Raw genomic sequence first — 11,910 nt, 5'->3', positions numbered from 1 at the left:
ATTACGAGTCGCACGCCTTAACACGCTTGGCCATGCCGGGCCATGTGAATGAAAAGAACTATACTAGAGCAAATCAATTTTCCAATTTATTTTAAGGAATTATCGATTACTTTTAATGTTGAAATTATTGCTGAGTTAAAAACATCTGGAAGTGGGACTTTATTTTTCTGTTAAAAATTATGGAAGGCGAACACATTCATGGATTTCTTCTGTTTTTATTACTATCATATGCCGAGAATCAGTTATATGCCACTTCGGCACTTTTTCTCTGTATATTTTCCTGCATATGATCATTTTTATTTAATGAAACATCAAAATTCAAAAGAAATTGAGACTTGATATCAGATGGAGAGAGCTGACACGATTAATGAAATAAAACGGGTATACTGAATTACAAAACTACGTAAAACATTATCTATGTATCTGTACTAAGAGCAAGATATGTAATGTCGCTTTTACTGGGGCTATGTTTTTAGTTATACTGTCATATACAAACAAACCATGCGTTTTCTATCTACTAGTATTAATCTAGAAATGTTGTTATTTTCGCTTTTTATCATGTAATAGTTAATAATTTCGTTAAATTCCTTTCACTTTAGATATTCATTGTACAATGTCATTCACCACATTAAGTACCAACTTTTGTTTTCTCATGGGAAAGATAATTATAAGGTCACCTGTGGTATGCAAATTTGATAATTTTTCTATTGGCTGTCAGGTAACCTTTAAAGGTAATGATCTTCCATGTATTTCATTGAGAAATGACCAGTCACGTAAGTAGCGCTAGTTGTTTGGAGCAAGCCTTGTGCTAACATACTGAGTATCTTAAATCAGAACTGTCTAGACTGAAATATGATCTCAACATATTTAATCTAGAAAGCGATCTTAGCCAAGTTGTATGGAGTAAGGTCTCAAGAGAAATATTTTGGAATATAATCTTGAGATACAACGTTTGGAACTTGAGATTATCGAATTAGTACGAACTATTTAGTTGTTCATTATAGTAATTTAAGTATATTTCCTTTAGATTAATGTTTGGAGCTTAAAATTACAGAGCTAATACTATATAGTAGAAGGTTTGTTTGTTTTTTGGAATTTCGCACAAAGCTACTCGAGGGCTATCTGTGCTAGGCGTCCCTAATTTAGCAGTGTAAGACTAGAGGGAAGGCAGCTAGTCATCACCACCCACCGCCAACTCTTGGGCTACTATTTTACTAACGAATAGTGGGATTGACCGTCACATTATAACGCCCCCACGGCTGGGAGGGCGAGCATGTTTGTCGCGACTCGGACGCGAACCCGCGACCCTCAGATTACGAAGCGCACGCCTTAACGCGCTAGGCCATGCCATATAGTAGAAGGAAAGTAGCTAGTCAAAACCACTCCTTGTTTATTGCTAGGCTACAATTTGCCAAAGAAAAGTGAGAATGACTCTCACATGGCTAAAATAGCGAGAATGTTCTATGTTAGGGTTCGAACCAACGATTCTATTGGCTGAACACCAGGCCATGTCAAACCAATTAATAATAATAACGAAACTATTTATATTAAACGTTTTAACCAATAATGTTAATAAAAGTATTTGTATAGAAATAATAGAGTATATCTAAAGTGTTATAGTTTAAAATTTATCTCTTAGGGATGAAGTATTGTGTGATAGCATGCTAATAAGTTGGTTTACAGCTATCCATTTTAAGGAATTTCCGGACGACGTCAATCAATGACAAAATTTTAATTTTTTTTATTTTCCTCATTATGTGCCGCTTTTTATGTATTGATATTGTAAACTACTGTGAAGTATATTTTGGACACGTATTCGTATTTAATTTCTTGTTTCCAAATAGGACAGCGGTAAATCTATGGACTTACAATGATAAAAACCAGTATTAGATTCCTCGCGGTGGACAGCAGATGGCCTAATATAGCTTTACGCAAAAAACAAAATAAAAACCGCTCGACTTGTAATCTGAGGGTTGCGGATTTGAATCACCGTCACCTCAAACATTCTCCCCCCATTCAGCCGCGGGGGCTTTATAATGTGGTGGTTAATCCCACTATTCTTTGGTAAAAGAGTAGGACAAGAATTGGCGGTGGGTTGGTGATGGCTAGCTGCTTTCTCTCTAATGTTACTTTGCTAAATTAAGGACGACTAGCGCAGATAGTCCTCGTGTAGGTATGCGTGAAAATTCGAAACAAACATAAACTTTTCCTACTGCCATCTGTTGTTAAATTAATTAAATACGTGTACCTGTGTTCGAGAAAATGTGTTATTTAACATTTTCTTTAAGTTACGATCATTTAATTGTCAAATTAGAACGAAATGATGTTAAGTTAACTATTAACGTATTGCTGGTTAGTATAACTGTGAATGACATGATGTATTTTGTGGTTTTTAAGAATGTTTTCTCTTCAAAAAAAAAATAGCTTAATGTTTCGTGTGTTTTTTTTTCTTACAAGAGAAGGCGACTAGAACTCTTATCTTTGATATAGGACGGCTTCCCAGTGGCACAGTGGTGTGCTTACAAACTTGTAACGCTAAAAACCAAATTTTTACATCTGTGCTGGGCAGAGAACAGATAGCCCATCATGTAACTTTGTGCGTATTTTCAAACAAACTATCGACATGGGACGTAGATGTGAAAAACTGGTATAATAATGGAAATATTCTGTTATAATAGATATTTAGTTTTACTGAATTAGTTAATGGTCTACTTCTTCAGGTAATTTAACAACGAATTTTTCATATTCTTACAACTTTACTGAAACAAGTGGTTGTGGTTGCGCATTTTTATGACATTAGTTATATTTTAAGCAATTAAAGAGTTAAGACTACTCACATATGAGGTTAGGTACGTAGAATTCTGAACGAATCTAATTGTCGTGCGGGGCGTCTCAATGAATAGTAGGTTTAACCTAAGTGATTCAAACCTATTCCATAACACGAACTATTAACCAAATATCAGGTTATCCCTTAAATTATGCAGGATTTTGGGTTCAGGAAAAAAAAAGGATTTGAAACGCTTTTAATGTTGTTTAATCAATAATATATGTATCATTATTATTAATTACTTCCTGGCAACGATTCAGAAGCTTTTGGCTGCCACTTCTTTAACATTCTTGGGGTTTGTAGGAAAAGAATGTAGAGAGGATAGTTTTGATAATCAGATGGGACAAGGTCTGAAGAATAAGAAGGATGTGAAAGTGTTTCTCTGTCTAGCTTTTAATCTTTGCAGATCCTTGTTGTATGGGATCATACATCATTCTGGTGTAACTCAACATCTTTACAATTGATCAAAGCAAGGCTATTTTCTTTCAGCGCAACATTAAAGCGCTCTAACTGTTAATAATAGAAGTCTGATGTAATCGTTACGTTGCGTAGCAGCAACTTAAAGTGGATCACACCAACAATATTGCACTAAACACTTAACAAGCCTTTCCTAGGGTGGAGGTCCATTTTGGTCTGTGCTTTAGCCAAGTTACCTGCACCGAGCCTTAACACTTTTATAAAATATCAATTTTTCATCTTCAGTCACTAACCTGTCCAAAAAAGGTGAGCTACGTTCACGAGAGTGCAGAGAAGTGCAAATGTCCACTTTTGCTCTAACGCTGGCATGTGTCTAATCAGGAGGGGGGCATTTTCCAAGTTTTGACACCTTTCCAAGCTGTTGCAGATGACGGTGAACTGTTGAAAGGGTTTAATTAAGGCTCTTTACTAGTTTTTTACTGCTATAGCACAATCTTATCAAGTGGAACCAGCAGCAAGTCATCATTAAACTCAACAGGGCAACCTTAATGTGGCGCATCACTTAAGCTGTAGTCGCCTGATCTGAACTTCTGAAGCCACCTTTAACATTTTCTTTCATTGAGAGACTCCGCACCATAAAGACCTTGAATGTTTCGTGTTGTTTCTTCTACACTATTGCCTTTTTTAAACTCGTAAAACATTATACGCCTAATGTACTCCTTAGATACATCCATGCTCTTGAGAGTTTATAAGAATAATGATCTTAAAAAGTGGAGTTCGACTACTTTCCTTTATTTGTATGAACATTATTATACACGTCCTACTACATATTTTGGTCATTAAAGCCTTCTTCAAAGTGAGAAATGATAATGCACCTTCTGTATTAAATTTTCGGACATTACTTATGGGATGACCTGATACATCTAGAACAATATATATTTTGAACCAAATGGCCTTATGAAAAATGACAGATCGATCGACTTAATCAGTAAGAAAAGACTCCAAATCTAGCGATACTGTTTATTGGTGGGGGATGGTGTGGGCTAGGTATTAAAGCTCAGCCAGATGTTAGTCTAGGAACACTAAAGTCAATGTTATATCCTAGCCTCTTTTCCATTACTATTGTCATGCACTTTCCTTAGTTTCCTATTGCCAGTTGTTTCATCAACCCTTGATTAACTTGCCTAGCTACCTTAGGGCACAGTCAGGGAAGATTATTCGGCGCCCTGGCCGTGAAAGTGGGTTTTTCCCGAGGTACTCCCGTTCCCCCCACAGCAAAATTCTAGGTATTTCTTTACCCAGGCCCTGAAAAGTGGTCCGTTGTCACGTGTCAATGCTGTTCCCATATCTTGCTACATTCCTCAATTCGCCCAGTATCTACAATACACTGTTTCTTAACTCTGCCCTCTTTGTCTCCCCGAAATCGTGTTTATTTTCAATCTTAATATAGCTCGCTCTTCCTTTTCTCTTCTGGTTTATCTGGTCTTCACCGCAACTACATCCGACTAACCCAAATCGACCATCAGAAATCTACCATGATTTAAACAAACCAAGTGTTTATCTTACTCTTCAAGATGACAAACCTTTTTTCATGTGTGGGGCTGAAGAGAAACAAAAGTTTCTGAGCTCCCCAGGTTTGCCTTTGGGGTTTCCCCTTAAAGGTCTTTAAAACTTAAACGACTACCAAGTTTAATATAGTATCGGGACTCTTAACTGTCTGTAAAGAAATGAAGAAATTGCCCCACAAAGGTTTAACACATAAACGGTACTGTCTCAGATGGAGCTCTGAGGGTTGACAGGTTCAATCTCCAAATCTCTTTCCTTTTGCAATGCACAGTGTTATCTGCACTCACTCTTTCCTTACGTATATAGTGACGTCATCTGTACTTTCATACTCCTAATTTCATTTTTGCATAATAAATGACGTTTGAAAAGCTTCCCAAACACATTTATGGTATTTTCCTCTAAAATGTTGCGTAAATTAATGATTATTTATTTTTTCTCTTATAGCAAAAATAAACGGATATTTAAAACTGATAATAATCGATTGAGAAACTTTTCGAGTTACGATCATGCGATGAAATTATTCTTTCAATTTTCCTCTTCACCAGAGTTTGGCGCCATCTATTATTAATCTTTGAACCACAAATGGAATTCTTGCCCATGACGTCATGAAACTTTCATTTTCATTCATCGCCAACATATTGGATATCAAACACCTTTTAACAATCAATAAACAATATATATAAGAATACAAAAATTGGTAAAATTTAAAACGTTGTCAGTGGTGTAAACATCGCCTTTGTGAAAAGATACATATTGGAAACGGGTGTTAAGTTTATTTTATAAATCTTTCTTTACGCTCATTGCACAGATGTCTTACAGAGTCAGATAACACGGAAGCAAGGTTGTTACTTAAGATAAGTACAAAGCACTTCATGGCATTATTATATCAGTGCACGGCTTATATAACCATCCGATTAATAAACAGGTTTGATAGGTAGTACATATCTCGTCTTTTTTGGTGAAAATTGAGACAATCGGCCAAAAAAATATGTCGATTGCAAAACCTCCTGGTATCTGTGCAGTTGTCTGATTATTTGAGACAATAAAGAAACATATGGTATTAAAGATAGTCATCTGAATGTAAACTGGATTGCTACTAAAGACCAGTTAATTAAAATTACTTTTCATTTCTTTGAAAACACGTTTATGCGATTTATTTTATATTATTTCATAATAATGACAATTAGAAATGTAATATTCTAAGTACCCACTCAAAGAGATCTTAGAATCAAATTGAATCAATCTATATGACGTAGTTCTGATAAAAAATATTGAGAAAACCTATTCTGTTTAATAGGCTTACAAAGATAAAGTGTGTTTTCTTATAGCAAAGCCACATCGGGTTACCTGCTGGGAATCGAAACCCTGATTTTACGTTGTAAATCCGAAGACATGCCTCTGTACTAGCGGGGAACTACGAAAATAAACCTCCTTACAGATTTATGTTCCATATAAGGCATCTAACACCAGTGATGAAATATTTATATATTGCTTGAAGCCTTTAAGCCTATAACTACGGCTCAGACGTCTAATACTTTTGAACAGCAGGATTTTTAAATTTTTTCCTCTACTAATTTATCTGTGATAATCGATGTAATCGTTTTAAAAGCAACGATAATTATTAATTTCAGTTTTAGCTACATATTTCTCCATATAGGGAATGTAGTGCTCTTTATCTCCTATATTAGCTTTAGTATAAGATGTGTATGTCCAATAAGCATCAGGAATAATTGGTTCTATGGTGTAAAACGTATGCAAGAACAAAACAGCTACAACAAACACATATTGTAATACAACGTGTGAATATTCTATGGATAAATATCAATTGTTCAACTAATATGATAATATTTGACAGAATGATAAGTTGTTGTCGTTCTAAAATTAACTATAAACCTCATGGTAACTGAGTTATAGCGGTATCGAAATGAAACATTCGTTTGTTAGACACAGATTTACACGATAAATTACCTGTGCTGTATGGTATTTCCATTGTTGTTTACTAAAGGCAGTGAATCTATTATTTATAAAGATGCGATGTTATTGGCTTATTCTTCTGAATTATTTAGCATGATAATATTTTGAATAATCTTACATGTTATTAAAATGTTATATAAGTAGGGAACAGTTTAGCCCTATCAATAAACCAGCTAAATAGAACTTTATGAAACTGAACTCGCTAAGCTAATTTGAAGACATTGGAGACTGTCATCTTAGCTTATCCAAAACTATCTGTAATGTATCGTTCAAATGAAAAGCTAAGTATGGAAATAAGAAGTAAAATTCTTGGACATTTCACATGAAATGTAAGTTGATTTACTTTGCAAAAAATATTTCAAGCTTTGGTTCAGTAAACGTTTACTTCAATGAGTATGTAAAGTTAAATAGCCTAAAGACTATAATCAAATTTTACAAAAGACAGGTTAAAAACCAGGCGTGAATAGGTAAAGAAAATTTACAGAGGAATCTGCTGTAAAATAATCAAACAAAGCACTAAAATAAGAACAGCACACGAAACGTTTCGCTCGTGGTGAGAGCAAGCCCAAAAATGGCCAAGGGTAAAAAGAGATTTGTGTGCTCTTTACTTCATTCTGGGTAAGTTTAAAAATACCAAATATTCAAATTATTTACTGCTGGTATGATAATTAAACATTGGACTTTTACCATTTTAACTCAGGTTTTAATGGTCAAAATTACAGACCACTTATTGTACAAACTGGCCATTTCATGGAATATTTGGACAGGTACTACATACAGATGTTTATAATCGGATTGAATAAACCAGGTAAGTACAGTCTAGTCATTTAATGAAATATTGAGGCAATGCTTTTGTAAGTAAGTTTCCACAAGAGTACATTACATTTAGAAACAGTAGTTTAAAAGGCAGTTATAAAATATTATATACAGAGGGTTGAGTAAGTTATGTTAAAATGATTTTGAATAAATAAATGATGACAATCACAGCCGATATAAAGTTACAGTGGAAAGGAAAGTATAAGAGTTATGGTTTGATGTCTGTAAGTAGTGTGACGTCATCGAATATCAATCGCAGTTTGTTGATGGTAGTAACAGTATTTTCAAAGCAAATATTCGTATAGTAAGTTCATAAAGATATGTTAAGATTGGAAATTTAAACTTTTCAACACGGGGATATTGACTGTTTACAATGGCATTGGGAAAAAATCAACTTGGAGACCCAGGACCATCAAAAAATACACTTAATACAAGTCATGCTCTAGCCATGATAAGGATATTCTAACAAGTAAGAATTCACAAAGACAAAAATCATGGCAAAAGACACTTATATGCCAGATGTAACAGTACATAATATATGTTTGGAAAAGCGACACAAGTCACACGTACATAAGTTGCTTCCAGCACATATCTGTTTAAACATCACATACACCCAGCAGCTGTAGACTGATACTGATATTTAAGGCATTAAATACGAGACCATAACAGTCAAGGCATCAGGTGCCTATGGACTTCTGTATAATTGGACTGTTGAAGCGGGCAATGGAAAAACCGTCTTTTTTTTTTTCAAAATGGCTCATAAAAATCCTGCTGAAAGGAGTGCTGTGCGTTGAACAGGACAGCTTTACGACGGCGTCTTTTCCAACGGAAACTACTGTGTAGGAATATTGATAAAATGCATGACCGACGTGGTGACGTAAACTGTAACGACGTGGTAACGTCAACTGAAATCGTAATCATGACGTATGAATAGTTTGTTCATTTCACGTATATGATAAATGATTAGTTGTGCGTTTGGAATTCTCTGGTCTCACAATTTTGCCGTTCGTGCATAACGTAACTTTTGAGGTTAAAAATAATTTTGAAATTGTCGCATGCAATACGTTTGTAATGTATTTCATTTCTAAAAAAAAATGTTTTCAAACAGTGTCGTGAATTTTGTTTCATACCTGAATCTTTCATCTTTCATGAGATCATATATGTCTCCGTTTATTTTAAGCTCTACTTAAACTATTTTTCATATAAAAATAATATCCGATAAAACACAAATGTCTATTTTATATTATTATGAAGACATTTAAGCCACGTACCAAAAGATTGAAAGCTGCCTCTACTCTGATTCTTTTCGATTGTCCGCCATATTTAAGTTCTTGTACTTTTAAGTTGCTCGTCCGATACCTCTGGTTTAAAAAGCTGTTTTTTAATTGGTCACCTGTCGGCCAATTATCTAGTTGAAAGAAGCTTAACATCAGTTTCAACTTAGTTTAAAAGTCAAAGTAGACAAGACAACTTCGGTTCGAGCCTTCCAATAGTAATAATTCATTTCCAGCCTCAGAACTCCCTCCACGGATTTAAACTAACTTGAAATGCGTCATGTGCCTATTTATAGCCCTCTGCTAGTATAGCAGTAAGTCTACAGATTTACACCGTTAAAATCAGTTGTTCAATTCCTCTCAGTGGGATCACCAGGTGGCCCGATGTGGCTTTGCTGTAAGAAAAAACACACACACAGGTTTATTTGTATAAAATACATATCAGTGCGGGAATGGGGAAGGGGATGAAAGAAGAATTTCTACTCGGCCACGACACAATAACCAGACCCTTGTTTTGTTTTACCTCAAATGTACTTTTTTAACAGGATCTCTTGAATCAATGTCATTTGTATCTTATCACGAGCTATCTTATATTTCAAAATCTTTGTTACATTCAACTGACAAAGAACAATAGTCAAACAACAATTGTTAAGGCTGCCAGTTTCACCACGTGAAAGATATTTTCTGACGCTACTGTCACATGAGTACTAGAAAGCGATTTTTATACAGATATTTGGTTACGTAGAAAAAATCAGATAAAAATGATATACGAAAACCACACACCAAAAAGCAGGAAATTCAATCAAACCTCGTTAATCTTACTTAACGTATTTGTAAGGTTATCGTTCTACTCCGGTTGTTCCTTAGCTGCACTTAAAAAAGGCCATTGTTTGAAACAAAATCTAAACTTTACAAAAGGACTGCGAAGTACTGGGTTTTTATTTATTTTCCTTTCACTAGCATCATTCGTTCGTTGGATTTTGCGGAAAGATATATAAGCTTTATTCATCTGTCGGGTTTTGTAGAAAGCTACACGAAGAATCCTGGCTTAGACGTCTCTAATTTTGTAGTGGTAGACTAAAGGAAAGATACCTAGTCAACATGACCCACACCAACTCTTGGATTTCTTTTGTCTGACTGGATACTGAGATCTGACCAATACTATTATAAAACACGCACGACCTAAGCGGCAGAAGCACTATTCTTAGTTTTGTTATTGTATAGGGAAACTTAACTTTGCAGACCACCAATGAGCCGCTCTCTGCCTCTGTCCAGTAAAGGATTTGTTTGTGTGTTTGGTTTTTTAATTTTGCACAAAGCTACTCGAGGGCTAACTGCGCTAGGCGTACCTAATTTAGCAGTGTAAGAGGAGAGGGAAGGCAGATAATCATCATCCTCCACCGCCAACTCTTGGGTTACTCTTTTACCAACGAATAGTGGGATTGACCGTAACATTATAACGTCCCCACGGCTGAAAGGGCAAGCATATTTGGCGCGACGGGGATGCGAACCCGCGATACTCAGATTACGAGTCGCACGCCTTAACAAGCTTGGCCATGCCGGGCCCCTTGTAAAAGATGACGAAACTCTATTGACAAGATTTTTATCCGATGTTACATTGTAGTTCACATTTTGACCCTATGAATATTTTCTTACGTTGTTCCAAAAATACTAAATAGCTAAAAGTGCACTATCCCAAATCCTAATTCAACATGCAAGCTAAAGGGTTTTCGTACTTATTGTGTTTATGTAGTTTTCTTTTACCAAAGCCACATCGGGCTATCTGCTGAGTCAACGTACTTATTGTATAGTTTCTATATCTAATTAGCCAATAAGGTGTTTGTTTTTGTTTTTCTTTTAATTTTACGCACAGCTACACGAGGGTTATCTACACTAGCCGTCCGTAATTTAGCAGCTTAAGACTAGAGGGAAAGCAGCTGGTCATCACCACCCACCGCCAACTCTTGGGCTACTCTTTCACCAACGAATAGTGGGATTGACCGTAACATTATGTTGCCCCCACGGCTGAAAGGGCGAGCATGTTTAGTGTGATGGGGATTCGAAAACGCGACCTTCGGAATACGAGTCGAGTGTCTTAACCATCTGGTCATGCCAGGCCACTAATAAGATGAAAAATATTATATCTTTGTTAATTTTTTTTTTGCTTTCTGGTCAAAAGTCAGGAGTGTCCAACAAGATGAACCCTGAGAGATATAAATAGGCATGTTTGGGTATATTGACCTTCCTACAGGGGTCAACATATTTTATAAATGTCAAATAATTATAAATCATATAAGAAAGCTATATACGAAGTGGATATTTTTGTCCTATTTTGACTCCAGGTTTACTTTTAACACCAAAGTTCTTTCTTGCTATTTGTTTACGTCATCAAGACATATATTGGGAAGTCTAAATAGTTCAAAGAGATTGAAGGAGTAGCAAAGTCCCCGTCTTTGAGAGGTTTCTTGCTGTCTACAGTGTTAAGTTGGATGTGAACAATATCATGCTAAGGTATTGAATTTCTCAACCTTAAGAATAGATATGTTGGTCTATTATCTGTAAAACACATGACCTATCTTCGCAAGCAATTATGGGAATATTCTGAAACGGGTACAACTGAGTGAACGACTTTGTATAATAGATAAAACAGTGTAAATTGTATTTTACTATTAATTCTTTATCTTACAAGAACACCACTTCTGTCTGAAACGACTTTACTTTCAAAAAAATTTTCAACCGTTTTAAGACACCATAGTAAAATACAGTAGTATGTTTGTTAGATTGAAGATACAAAACAGTGAGGTATATTTTATGAAATCTGAAAACAACTCCCTTAAATCTTTTACCTGGCTAGATTCTGTACGATCAAACCATAATTCTTTGCTATTAGAAAACATTGTTCGATTCAGAGCAAAATTACATTGGGATATCTGGTGTGTCTACCGCATGGAATCGAATCTCGGATTTTAGTGTTGTAAGTCTATGATCTTACCACTGTCTCACCGGGCAGCTAAGATATAATTAACGTTAAAAACA

This window comes from Tachypleus tridentatus, chromosome 5 (genome assembly GCF_004210375.1).
Source record: "Tachypleus tridentatus isolate NWPU-2018 chromosome 5, ASM421037v1, whole genome shotgun sequence".
Taxonomy (NCBI): Eukaryota; Metazoa; Arthropoda; class Merostomata; order Xiphosura; family Limulidae; genus Tachypleus; species Tachypleus tridentatus.
The sequence above is the reverse complement of the archived record's forward strand: the minus strand, read 5'-3'. Positions refer to the sequence as shown.